General features: G+C 35.4%; 1 long non-coding RNA gene across 1 annotated transcript; it reads left to right on the top strand.

The window, feature by feature from the left end:
* The first annotated feature begins 546 nt into the window (after positions 1–546).
* Positions 547–14,449, top strand: LOC111436514. The gene is made up of 3 exons (XR_002709266.1): positions 547–658; positions 10,667–10,676; positions 14,440–14,449. It is a non-coding gene; the product is annotated as an uncharacterized LOC111436514 (long non-coding RNA).
* Positions 14,450–15,153: the final 704 nt, after the last annotated feature.

Here is a 15,153-nt window from a genome sequence, read left to right as displayed (position 1 = left end):
TTTTTCTAAAAACTCTTTACTCCTTGCTCATAAGTAATTTATTTTCCTAACCTTCACAAATATTTTGGTGGTTTTAGAATAATAATAAAATAAAAAAAAAAAAAAGAGTTATTGTGAAGAAACAAAAGGAAAATACATAATAGAAAACCAAGATTCCATTTAGACTCAAAATAGGTAATTTTCCGTTCTTCAAATTTTTACTAAGAAATTCTTTTTCATAGTTGATTAAATTAAAAGATTTTAATTTTGGTGAATCATAATTTAGAGTAATTTAGAGTTATGGTGTTTATTTTAATGTATTTTAAGGCTTGTTTACATAGCAGATAATTATAGCTATTAAGTATACATCGCGTTAATTATGGTCATGAATGTAGTTACAACTCTTAGAATGCCTCAATGTTAATGGTTTTTATTTTGATGCTATATAAAGTCATGTACTTTGTAAGACAAACTTAGAAAATGTAGTAAAAGAAGTATTTGTACTTTTCTTTAGCCAATGACTAAGTTTCTTTGCAATTCTATGTAGCTTAGGTTTTCAAGCTCGACATGATCAATCTTTCTTGTGAAGTGATTAGAATCTCAAACAAGTATTCTTGCCTTGAGATATTTGATCAACAAGGTGATTTGAATCTTACTTCCCTTATAGTGTTTCCATATCGTTTGGTATTAGAGTTTTCCCTTGGGCTGATTCCATATCATAAGTGCTCTAAGCTATATCAGAAGATTTTTGTTAGGCTAGAAACTCTAATCTGAATCAAGAAATTAAAAATTGTGTGATTTATAGGTTTTAATCCTTATACTAGCATGAGCCAGAGAACTATGAAAAGATTAGGGTTCCGGAACTATTATGATTTTAAAATTATCCATAAGGATGTTTCTAGTGAATCAAACACACATGGATCATTTGTTATGATTAAAGAATTTAACTTTAGTGCTCCCAAAGCTAGTCTAAAAAGTCGTGGAAATAGGAAGTTAAGCATAATGTATCAAAATGCCTTTAAGTTTTTTGTTTACCAGGATATCGTTTAAAAAAACTTGAGAACATAATCATAGGAGGCTAATTTGTTATCGTGAACATAATGACAAGATGAAACATTTCTCCTCACGTATCTCCTCATCATGATTGTTTGTCTTCTATCTTTTCCTTTATTATTTTCACTTTTCCCATTTGTATTATTATTTTCACCTTTTATTACTATTTTCACTTTTCCCATTTTCATCACATTATTGATGATTATGGATTTCCACACTCGTCAAATTATTGATGAGTATGGATTTTCACTTTCATCTAATTATTGATGAGTATGGATTTGTATGTACATTAAGAACTTGTTTTGTAAATTAAGCTAGGATGATAAAGCTCATGTAAATTGCAAGGGCTCAAGTCAGTAAGCGTAGGAATGGTATCAGAGCCTCTAAAATTTTGTGAGAGAAGAGGAGTTACTCGATCTTTAAGAGCGATGTTGCAGAAACCAGGAGGATGATAAGAAAAATTCAAAAGAATTTGGAGTATGTGATAGCTGAGCGAATAACCCTTGTGTTCCAGGTGGTAAAACGCGGGAAACGCAGTAAGTCCGTTGGCAAGCTTGGGTGCTTAGTCATATGAAAAATTCTGAAGAAAATCTTATCTACATCCTGGTCAGCAACATTGAAAGTAGAAAGTCAAGCTTATCATCTTCAAAAGGATTCGTCCTCGAATTAGAAAAATCCTCACCTACATCAAAAGGACTCAAGTCAGCAACATTGAAAGAAGAATGTACTGAAAAGTCTAATCATCTTCCCCCTCTTCAAAAGGATTCGTCCTCGAATAACAAAAAATCATCACCTACATCAAAAGGACTCAAGTCATATCATCTTCCCCCTCTTCAAAAGGATTCGTCCTCGAATCAGAAAAATCATCACCTACATCAAAAGGATTCAAGTCAACAACATTGAAAGTAGAATGTACTGAAAAGTCTCCGGGAAGATCAATTTTATATGCATTGTTATTAATTCTTTCAAGGACTTGATAAGGGTCATCCCCTCTTGGATGTAACTTTGTCTTCCATTGAGTTGTACTATGAATTGCTCTATTATATGCAAACTCTACAAATGACAAACATTCATCCCAAGACTTAATATTCTTAAAAATAATAGTTAGTCTTAAGCAATGCTCCTAATGTTCTATTAACCACCTCAGTTTGTCCATCCAAGATGACATGTAGTTGAAAACAACAATTTGTGTTGAGTTATGGAGTCTGCTCCCTGTATTTATAGCTTGGTCAACAGCTATATCCGGTAAACCTATATTTGGTAAAGCTATATATGGTAAAGCTATATCCGGTAAAGCTATATATGGTAAATAGCTATATATAGTAGATGGTTAAATCTGGTAAAGCTATATTTAGTAGACTGAACCATATATATATATCCCGTCCAGTAAAGTTTTGGAGATGTACTTTCTATTCTCTATACTCTCTCTTGTTGTACATACCTGAAATCATCAATAAAAAAATCCTTTTAGCCAGAGTTCTCCTTGCAATTTTCTCTATCCTTTTCTTTGTGTTCATCTAGATCGAGCGTGTGAGTTGTTGTGCGATCCTAACAACTGGTATCAGAGCTAACGACTGATATCGATCCTAACAACTGGTATCAGAGCAAGGCAAAATTCACCACGATCTGTGAAGATGGAAAGTTCAAAGATTGGAATTGAGAAGTTCGATGGATCCGATTTCGGTTTCTGGAAGATGCAGATTGAAGATTATCTGTACTAGAAAGATCTTCACGAACCTCTGTTGGGGGTGAAGCCGGATACCATGACCACGGAACAGTGGAAGCTCAAGGATCGATAAGCCTTAGGGATGATCCGGTTGACGCTATCCAGAAACGTGGCGTTTAACATCATCAAGGAGAAGACAACGTCAGATCTGATGAAGGCGCTGTCAAATATGTACGAAAAACCGTCGGCTATGAACAAGGTGTATTTGATGCATAGATTGTTCAATCTACAGATGTCTGAAGGTGGACGTGTTGCAGATCATATAAATGAATTCAATATGATCATAAGTCAACTGGGTTCGGTGGAAATTAATTTTGAAGATGAAATTAAAGCGTTGATTTTGATGTCATCCTTACCCGAGTCATGGGATACTATTGTTGCCGCAATCAGCAGTTCCCGAGGATCTGATAAACTGAAGTTTGATGAAATTCGAGATGTAGTTCTCAGCGAAAGTATTCGCAAACGGGAAACTGGAGATTCATCAGGCAATGCTCTCAGTGTTGATCGAAGGGGAAGAAGCAAATCAAAGAGCTCAAACAAACATGGGCGTTCAAAATCAAAGAACCGGGGAAAATCTCCAAATAAACCCAACGTAACGTGTTGGAGCTGTGGGGGAAAAGGACACTTTCGGACAGATTGTACAAAACTAAAGAAGAAGCAGAATCATAAATCTGAAGATGATGATGATTCTATATACACAACAGAAGATGCTGAGGACGTTTTAATCCTTAGTGTGGATAGCCTAGTTGAATCCTGGATTTTGGATTCAGGTGCATCGTTCCATTCGTCTCCAAGTAAGGAATTGTTTCAAAATTTCAAATCAGAAAATTTCGGGAAGGTGTATCTTGCCGACAACAAAACCTTGGAGATTGAAGGAAAGGGAGATGTCTCCATACAAACTCCAGCAGGAAATCTATGGACATTACAAGATGTCAGATACATTCCTGGTCTCAAGAAGAACCTGATCTCTATTGGTCAGTTGGATAGCACAGGCTATGCAGCAGAGTTTGTAAAAAGTTCCTGGAAGATTGTGAAGGGCGCCATGGTTGTTGCGCGTGGCACAAAATCCGGAACCTCATGCACTACTACAGAGTGTATAAACATGACTGCTGCTACTGAGAGTGCTTCCAATTCAAGTCTATGGCACAATAGACTTGGACATATGAGCGTCAAAGGCATGAAGATGCTGACTGCGAAAGGAGCTTTAAAAGGCTTAAAATATGTTGATATGGGTCTTTGTGAGAGCTGCGTTATGGGCAAACAGAAACGAGTTAGTTTCACAAAGGTTGCCAGAGAACCGAAGAAAGTGCGGTTGGAAATGGTCCATACAGACGTCTGGGGACCATCTCCAGTTTCATCACTTGGTGGATCAAGGTACTACGTCACCTTCATCGATGACTTCAGCAGGAAGGTATGAGTTTACTTTCTGAAACACAAGTCAGATGTGTTTACCACCTTCAAAAAGTGGAAAGCTGAAGTTGAAAATCAGACTGGCTTGAAGATCAAATGCCTAAGGTCTGACAATGGACGAGAGTACAACAAATCTAAGTTTATAACATTTTGTGCAGCTGAGGAAATTAGATTAATAAGAACAATTCCCGGTAAGGCAAGACAAAATTGTATTGCAGAAAGGATGAACAGAACATTGAATGAGCGAGCAAGAAGCATGAGGATTCATTCTGGATTGCCAAAGACATTCTGGGCTGATGCTGTGAACACAGCAGCATATTTGATTAATAGAGGGCCGTCAATATCCTTGAAGTTCAAATTGCCCGAAGAAGTATGGACAGGAAAAGAACTGTAACGACCCAAAATTTTCCACTTAATTTAAGGTCGCTACTGTATACATACCATAAACATTGAATGCGGAAGACTTCATTTTAATTCCATAAAACATAACTTTTAACTTAAAAACACAGCCATGGACTTACGTGTTTCGAAAACATCTTTAAAACGACACAACAAAAGACCCGAAATAAAATAAATAAGCGTTTAAGTTAAAAACATCCTATTCTATCCTAAGTCTAGGAAAATAAATACCACTAGCCTTTGCATGTGCCATGATCTTGAGTTGCGATGCCGTCGTCAGCCGTACAGGAATGCCTTGCCTTAACCTGAAAAATGTAGTAGCACATGGCCTGAGTATTTAAAGAAATACTCAGTAAGTGACCCCACTATTGGGGTTAAATGCAACAATCACATGCAATGAAATGATGGGACCTATCTTTCATTTCGTTTCGTTTCGTTTCGTTTTCCCTACGGTGTAATCCTAACAGGTAATCGTGGACGTGTACCATATACTCTACATGCAGCCCATACGTGCGAGTATGGGCTCACCAGCTAGTTCGCACACTGCTGGGCCACTGTCCCTAGCCGGTGGGCATGCTCTGGGGGCCCACCGGGACCCGTTAAAACTAAAACCGTCACGGCAGCGCTATGCAGGGCATAACAATCGTTGTCCTGCCATTTGGATGTACGCGTCCGTACCCTCGTGATGGGATAGGGGTATCCCCCCAAATGCATGATCACACAATATGCATGAGGTCCCACTAGTCCTACAGTCATCATTTAATGAACATAACCCCGTGTCACGTTTTCATGCTTACATGTCATTCTCATTCTCATTTCATTACATATCATACATATTCCTAGCGGGGTTATGTATCATGCAATTTACCGTATTTCATGTCATACAATTCATTCAGTTACATTTCAATACCCATACAACAAGTCATAATCATACAAGGGTCACACATCGTCACATGCATTCATATCACATCAACTAAGCAGCATAAATAACATACATTCACGTTCACATGATTTTGTACTTAAGCACAATAATCTAGCATACAATGGATCATATCATAACAAAGTCATAACGTAAACACTTCATAGTCATATCGTTCTCTAACTTATCATAGCCTTAACGTTCTTATACCTATCACAGGCATATCATTACGTGACGTACCTTAGTCATATCATCACCAAAACGTATCCTAACGCCATCGTTCTACCAATCTATCAAAAACCTATCCCTTTCTACCCATAACCTAACCGTATTCTTTCATCAATCTCTCCTATCCATAGCACTCCGGTATGTAACCTAACCTTAACGTTTCGTGAACGTATCTTACTCCTATCGTTACATTTTGTTTTGTGCATCCTTCTCGTATCCTATCTCAAACATCTCCTAGAGCACATCGTACCATAATTATTATCATACAATCAACATATTATATAACATAACGTAACATATAGGAAGCATATCGATCCACAGACAATTCACACATATCAATATATATGACACGTGCAGAACCACAGGGCACGTGTCAACATCAAAAAAAAAAAAATAATCATGCCGATAGTAAGGTCACTTACCTGGCTAGCTTAAATCGTTGTCACAAATATATCTTTAATGAAAGTTCGATTCCATCCTTTGAAATCCGAGTCAACCTATATGAGTTCATGACATCAGTTTCAAGTTTGAACTCTATAAAGTTATTTCTCTAATTTAGATTGGCCATCGTAAAATTCTGATATTTAGTGTTAGACAAAATTTAAAGGAGCTCACTGCATTCTAATATTTCCTATTTTACCTTTAAATCCTGTTCAACAAATCTTTCCTCAATATTTCCTCTTCTTCTGTAATTATTTTTAAGAAGGTATTATTCAATTTTGTTAATCTATTTCTAATTCTCAATCTTTCTTTTTTATTTTTATTATTATTTTTCTTTTCAGTTAACAGTGTTCTGTATTTCTATCTCTATCTCATTCTTTCTTATTTCCTTTGTCTTCTTTCTGATTTAGTTAACAATTATATTCTTAGCTTTTAATTTAATCATTCATTTGGTTATATTCTTTTCCTATAATTCATATCAAATTACAACCTAAATCATTGCAACAATTCAGTAGATCTAAATCATTGCAACAATTTAATAGACCTAAAATATAATTGGTTTTGATTTCCTAAACTCATACAAAATTCTTTTCATTTAATCTTTGATTCAAAACTAAATAATTGTAACCAAATTAATATTATTTAATAAAATAAAAGGAAGATTTAACGTACTGACCTCTTCAAATGACATATCTCCTCCGGCGGAGCTAGTCTGCTTAAACCTTTTGTTTTCTTTTTCTATTTGTTTTTGTAGAAAGGAAGAATTCTGGGTAAATCTGCAGTTGTTTTTACAGAGAAGAGATTCGTGATTTGTTGCCAGATTTATTTTTAGGGAAGGAGTGGTGAGAGATTGAAGGAAGGAGGAGGGATGGTTACGGGATGTTTTTCTTCTTTTAATTTTTATTTATTTATTTATTATTTTATTATTTTAACTATTTTTTTTTATAGTTATTTTTATTTGTTTATTCATTTATTTATTTTTGGGCTATTACAAGAACTCAAGTACTCTCACTTGAGAACCTTTGGTTGTACTGCGTATGTTCATGTTGATACAGAGAAGAGAGATAAGCTTGATGCAAAGGCCGTGAAATGCTACTTCATAGGCTATGGCTCTGACATGTTCGGGTACAGGTTTTGGGATGAGAAAAATATGAAGATCCTAAGACACTGTGATGTGACCTTTGATGAAAATGTCATGTACAAGGACAGAGAGAAGATAAACTCTGAGACTACGAAGCAAGTGGGAGTTGAACTTGAGTGGCAAGAAAATTCACGCAGTGATGGCACAACAGAAGCTCAAGAAACTCCTGATCCTATTGCTGAAGAACCAGACGTGGAGCAAGTTGCACCTGAGAAGGTGTTGAGAAGATCATCCAGAACTACCAGAGCATCAGATAGATATTCAACCTCATTACATTATCTGTTGCTGACTGATGAAGGAGAACTAGAGTCCTCTGATGAGGCCCTACAAGTGGAAGATTAATTCAAGTGGGAGCAAGCCATGGATGATGAGATGAGCTCACTTGAAAGGAATAATACGTGGGTGTTGACTGAGTTGCCTATAGGAAAGAGAGCTCTGTTGAACAAATGGGTGTTCAAAATCAAGGTTGAACCAGATGGCAGAAGGAGGTTTAAGGCCCGGTTAGTAGTTAAAGGATATTCACAAAGAAAAGGCATTGATTATGTTGAGATCTTTTCTCCAGTTGTGAAATTAACTACTATCCGAATTCTGCTGAGTATTGTTGCATCGGAGAATTTGCACCTTGAGCAAATGGATGTAAAAACGACATTTTTACATGGAGATCTAGATGAGGAGATCTATATGCAACAACCCGAAGTGTTTGCAGCTCCAGGCAAGGAGCACATGGTGTGTAAGCTCAATAAGAGCTTGTATGGACTGAAACAAGCACCGAGACAATGGTACAAGAAGTTTGACTCCTTCATGAGCAAGAGTGGTTTCCACAGAAGTGAAAATGATCAGTGTTGCTACCTCAAGAAATACACTGATTCTTATGTGTTTCTACTCCTGTATGTGGATGATATACTAATTGCTGGATCAAGTATGAGGGAGATAAACCACCTGAAGGCAAGCTTGTCTTCAGTATTTGAGATGAAAGATTTAGGTGCGGCGAAGTAGATCCTTGGGATGAGGATTTCTCGAGATAGATCTGCTGGCACATTAAATCTATCCTAAGAACAATACATTGAGAAGGTGTTGTCCAAATTCAAGATGAATAACGCTAAACCCAGGACTACCCCCTTGGCAAATCATATTAAATTGTCAAAGGGGCAATCTCCCAAGACAGTTGAGGAACGTGAGCACATGGCATCAGTTCCGTACGCTTCTGCAGTTGGGAGTTTGATGTATGCTATGGTCTGCACTAGACCTGACATAACACATGCAGTGGGAGTTGTTAGCAAGTACATGGCAAATCCAGGGAAGGAACATTGGGAAGCTGTGAAGTGGCTTCTGAGATATCTGAGAGGTACATCCAATACTACACTTTGTTATAGCAATGGTAAAGTAGTTCTGCAAGGTTTTGTGGATGTTGATCTGAGTGGAAATGTAGACTCCAGCAAGAGCACATCTGGGTATATTTACACTATAGATGGAACAGCAGTGAGTTGGATGTCCAAGCTTCAGAAATGCGTTGCTCTTTCATCTACTGAAGCTGAGTACGTGGCCATAGCTGAAGCTGGAAAGGAGATGATATGGATGACAGACTATCTAGAAGAATTAGGCCGGAAGCAGTGTAAGAAGATCCTTCATACAGATAGTCAGAATGCCATACAGTTGGTGAAAAACCCAGTCTATTATTCAAGGACAAAACACATTAGAAGACGGTACCATTTCACTCGCAGGTTAGTGGAAGAAGGCGATATGTGTTTGGAGAAGATAGAGGGTGCAAAGAATCCAGCAGACATGTTGACAAAATATGTTGAGGTTGGAAAATTAAGGTTATGCAAAGCCCTAATTGGTATGGTGTAGGATCAGTCTCCAAGTGGGAATATTGTTGAGTTATGGAGTCTGCTCCCTGTATTTATAGCTTGGTCAATGGCTATATCCGGTAAACCTATATTTGGTAAAGCCATATATGGTAAAGCTATACCCGGTAAAGCTATATATGGTAAATAGCTATATATAGTAGATGGTTAAATCTGGTAAAGCTATATTTAGTAGACTGAACCATATATATATATATCTCGTCGAGTAAAGTTTTGGAGATGTACTTTCTATTCTCTGTACTATCTCTTGTTGTACATACCTGAAATCATCAATAAAAAAATCCTTTTAGCTAGAGTTCTCCTTGCAATTTTCTCTATCCTTTTCTTTGTGTTCATCTAGATCGAGTGTGTGCGTTGTTGTGCGATCCTAACAATTTGGTACCCAATTTACCCCACAATACTTTCCAAAAGTGACTTCGAAATTTAGCACCCTTATCACTAACAATTATTCTAGGGATTCCATGTAATCTTACTACTTCCCTAAAAAATAAGTCAGCAACATGTTTTGCATCATTCGTCTTGTTACATGCAATAAAATGAGTCATCTTACTAAGTCTGTCTACCACAACAAAAATACTATCTTTACCTTTTTTAGTGTGTGGTATACCAAGAACAAAATCCATAGATATATTAGTCTGAGGTTCATTAGGTACATTCAAAGAAGTGTACAATCCATTTGGTTGTGATCTAGATTTAGCTTCTTTGCATTAAAGCATTGACTACAAAACTTATAAACATCATGCTTCATTTTTTGCCAAAAGAAGTGTTCATACAACATATTATAAGTTTTATTAATTCCAAAATGTCCCATTAAGCCACCACTCTTGCTTCTTTTACAAGCAAATCTTTGATAGAGCATTTAGGAATACAAAGCTTACTTTTCTTAAATAAGAATTCATGAAACACATAATAATCATCTACAACTATTTTTGTAAGACAAGATGCATAAATAATTCCAAAGTCTTGGTCATCTCGATATAATTCTTTAATATGCTCAAATCCAAGAATTTTTTCACTGAGAGAAGTAAAAAGATTGTACCTTCTAGATAATGCATCAACTACCACATTATCTTTACCTTGCTTATATTTGATGACATACAGAAATGTTTCAAAAAACTCCACCCACATTGCATGCCTACGGTTCAGTTTGCTTTGACCCTTAAGATACTTCAAGCTTTCATGATCAGAGTGGATCGCAAATTCTCTAGGCCATAAGTAGTGTTGCCACACCTGCAATGTGCGAACTAAAACAAACAATTCTTTATCATAGATAGGATAGTTCAATGCTGCCCCATTTAGTTTTTCACTAAAATACATTATGGGTTTTCCATCTTGCATCAAAACATGCACCTATGCCCAAACCACTTGCATCACACTCAATTTCAAAAGTTTTATCAAAGTTAGGCAAGACAAGTAATGGCGCATTGGTTAATTCATTCTTAAGCTCATTGAATGCATTCTCTTGCATATCTCCCCATTTAAAAACAACATTCTTTTTCACCAAGTCATTCAATGGTGCAGCTATGGTGCTAAAATCTTTTATAAATCTCCTATAGAGCTACCAATCACCGGCATGATTGGTAAATTTGGCAATAGTAAGTGTCATCTTCTTATTTTTATTATAGGTGTTGCAATCAAACACATGTTCTATCTTTCTTTCCCATTGCAAGTATGCCTCAGAATCTGCCGTTCCACAAATATGGTGGGATTTTGAGTTTAACTCCTCCATCTCTATCTTCATGTACTCTTTCCGTCCTTCTAGGTTGCATAATAGTTGCATGGTTATTTCTTTCTCTCCATCTACCATCAACTTGTCTTTCTTGTACTACTATACCTTCATCTTCTTGTAATGTTCGTTCTTGTCTTTGTTGTTGAGCCCTTCTTTCTTGTCTATCTTCTATCATCATTTCCATCATACCTTGAATTGCTTGAAGAATGGTTGTATTAAGATCTGGTATTGGTGGTACTGCTTCTCCATTATGTGACATTTTGTTATCAAGGGACCTCTCTGCACTTCTGACAAAAATTTCACTCAGGGACACTCGTGTTTAACACTCAAAGGTCAAGAATGTAAAGGCTGTTTTTTTTTTTTTTGTGCAATCTTGCTTTAAGCTTGATTATAACCAATTCAATGATTAATTCTAACGAGCTAAGACTAGTATCTCAAGGATCAAGAGCTTGAAAATAAATGATAAGAACTGAATATATATATATATATATATATATATATATATATTTTTTTTTTTTTCTCATAACTGATTTTTTTTCTTTCTTTTTCTTTTTTTTTTCTTTTCGATAATCTGAGAGAGGAAAAAAAATTAACACAAAAAGAATAACAATAAAAATATTTCACCTCTAGAGCGGCCATAGAACGTCGACCAAAAGCTCTAATACCAAATGATAAACCCCTACAATGCTGGAATTTGCAAAGCTAGAGGTCCTTCTAGAATCCTTGCAAAATGTTCACAGAGAAAACTAACTTAACGGATTGATTCCAACCAAGAGCTGGTTAGAAGATGAATGACTCTTAGATCGAACTTGGAATCTATGATGGTCACTCTTGGATACCAAGACAATTCACTCCAGAATTAGCTTGATCAAAACTAATTCAATGAATCAGTTTAAACATCAAACCTAAAGCAAGGTTTGAAAAAGAATAACACCAAAAGGGTATCAAGAAAACACAAAGGTTTTGTCTGTATTCAACCATTCATCCAAACATGAATATTACGTGCCTTTAAATAGGCCCAAAAGATAACCCTAACATAATAAGGTTCAGCCACCAACTACAAATCACTAATAAATGCTATTAAATACAAATTGAAGAAAATAAGGCATTCATACAAACTATTAATAAATGCTATTAAATATAAATTGAAGAAAATAAGGCATTCATAAATTGTCTTAATTGGTAGTTCAACTACCAATGACAAGTCTTCTAATCACTTTTCAATATGAGCCACTACATTATTTTCTTGATTTGATTCTTGAATCTTCTTTGTATTACTTCTTGTAATTGCTCGTTCGGGTACATGGAAGTGATCAGTTGTTGGATTCATATCAAGTAGGAAGAAGTTTGGCACAATATCATATATCCACTTGGCGAAACATTAATTTGGAATTATGTGGAAGGTGTTTGTGATGTAGAGGGACAAGATTCGTTGAACACAAACGACAATGACAAAATTCCCCCAACGAATCCAAATTAAAACGACCAAGTTCGCCAATCCATAAATAGCTCCATGGCTCCATCCCAAATTGCGGGCCCAAATTGTGAGATAATACAACAAAAAGGTTGTAATAGCCAAAATAAATAAAAATTATTAAAAAAAATAGTTAAAATAATAATAAAAATAATTAATTAATTAATTTAAAAAAAAAAAAAAAAACTTTTCCCACCTCTCTCTCTCTCCACTAACCTCTCATCCCTTTCCACAATTATGTCTCCTCAACCCATCCTTGAGCCACAAATTAACGGTTAGTCAAAAAGAAAAAAGAAAAAATAATAATTGTCAGATTTAGTTGAGAAAAAAAAAAGAATAACCTTTACCTAGTTGAGATTCATTAGAGATTTACCTGAAGATAGATTTGATCTATATATTAAATCTTCATTTTCTTTTATTTTTTTTTAGAAATCACAACCAAGAATTATTACAATGGTCTAGCTTTGAGTTAGAAACTAAATGTCAATAATTTATATGATTCTAGTAAATCACGTCAGATTAGTAATATTAGATTAAATTTTTATCAGTAGCTAAATGAATAGATTAAAGATAGAATGGCCAAGAAAACTTTTGAATAGGAAACACTGAGATGAGGAAAGATTTAGAAATAGAGAAACACTAGAAATTTGGAATGAATGAGAATAGAATTAAAAGGCAACAGATAAAAAAAAAAAAAAAGAAGATTAAGGAATTAAAAACCACAAACTAAATATAGAGGGAAAGGTAAACACAGAGGGTAAATATAGAGAGTAGTAAAACTCAGAATAACTTGAAATAACTGTATCTACTTTCTTATACAAAGTAACCATGAAAAATAAGATTTTTAATAAAAATATAATTATAGATATATAACATTTCAAGACTTTTAACAATGGACCAATGTAAATTAGAGAAATAATGTTGTAGAGTTCAAACCTGAAACTAATGTCATGGGCTCATATAGGTTGACTCGGATTTCAAATGACAGAATCAAACTTTCATTAAAGATATATTCGTTACAACAACTTAAGCTAGCCAAGTAAGTGACCTTACTATCGACATGGTTATATTTGATGTTGGCACGTGCCCTGTGGTTCTGCACGTGTCATATATATTGATATGTGTGAGTTGTCTGTGGATCGATATGCTTCCTATATGTTATGTATAGGTTATAATATGTGAATTGTATGATAATAATTACGGTATGATGTGTTCAAGGATATGTTTGAGATAGGATACAAGAAGGATGCACAAAACGAAATGTAATGATAGGAGTAAAATACGTTCAGGAAACGTTAAGGTTAGGTTACATACTGGAGGGTTATGGATAAGAGAGATTGATGGAAGAATACGGTTAGGTTACGGGTAGAAAGGGATAGGTTTGTGATAGATTGATAGAACATTAACGTTAGGATTGATAGAACGTTAGCGTTAAGATTGATAGAACGATATCGTTAGGTTAAGTTCTTGTGATGATATGACTAAGTTACGTTAACGTAATGATATGTCTGTGATAGGTATAAGAACGTTGAGGCTATGATAAGTTAGAGAACGATATAACTACAAAGTGTTTACGTTATGACTTGTTTATGATATGATACATTGTGATGCAATATGTCATGGTATGATGTATATATGATGTAATGTTATGTTAAAAGTATAGAACGTTATGTTAGGTCTCTTAAATTGTGTGTATACAGCATGATATGAATGACATGAAATTACGATAAATGGCATGAAATATAACCCCTTTAGAATTATGTATGATTTGAGAACTGAAGAATGAGAAATGATATGATATGAATGATGAACGATATTTGAAACAATATGAAAAATGATATGATATGTACATAATGCTAGCGGGGTTGTATTAAAGGATAATGAAAATGGAAAAGTTTTGGGACCTCATGCATTATGTGTGCTCATGCATTTGGGGGGATACCCCTATCCCATCACGAGGGTACGGACGCCTACATCCAATGGCAGGACAACGATCGTTATGCTTTGTATAGCGCTGCCGTGACGGTTACTAGTTCTAGCGGGTGTCCGGCCTAAGGGGCTCTCAGAGTGATAAGATAAGGAATCACTACAAGGGGAGTAAGATTCAGATTACCTTGTTGATCAAATATCTCAAGGCAAGAACACTTGCTTGAGATTCGAATCACTCCACAAGCAAGATTGATCATGTCGAGCTTGAATGATTCTACATGCAACCTAAACTACATAGAATTGCAAAGAAACTTAGTCATTGGCTAAAGAGAGCACAAATGCTCATTTTACTATATTTTTTGAAGTTTGCCTTACAAATGAAACTATTAAAGACATTCCAAGAGTTGTAACATTCATACTTAATGACCATAATTAGCCATTATGTATATGTAACCTAAAGTAAATAAAATGTCTTAAATTGTAACCCACCAAAAATTTATAACAATCAAACTTCATTCTTCTTCAATGTGGCGTGAATTGAAACATCTTTTGAACCCACCAAAAATTTATAACAATCAAACTTCATTCTTCTTCAATGTGGCGTGAATTGAAACATCTTTTGATAATTTTGACAACCTTTTCTTCACATCTTCATTAAAGTACATTGTATGATTGATGTGTTTTGGTTCATATCACAAAATATGCTCACCGGATAAGGAAGTGGCCCAGCGGTGTGCGAACTAGCTGGTGAGCCCATACTCGCACGTATGTGCAGCGTATAGAGTATATGGTACACGTCCAAAATTACCCGTTAGGACAGCACCGTAGGAAAAACGGAATGAAAGATAGGTCTCATAATC

This window comes from Cucurbita moschata, unplaced genomic scaffold (genome assembly GCF_002738365.1).
Source record: "Cucurbita moschata cultivar Rifu unplaced genomic scaffold, Cmos_1.0 Cmo_Scf00055, whole genome shotgun sequence".
Lineage (NCBI taxonomy): Eukaryota > Viridiplantae > Streptophyta > Magnoliopsida > Cucurbitales > Cucurbitaceae > Cucurbita > Cucurbita moschata.
This window is presented reverse-complemented; position numbering and strand designations above follow the sequence as displayed.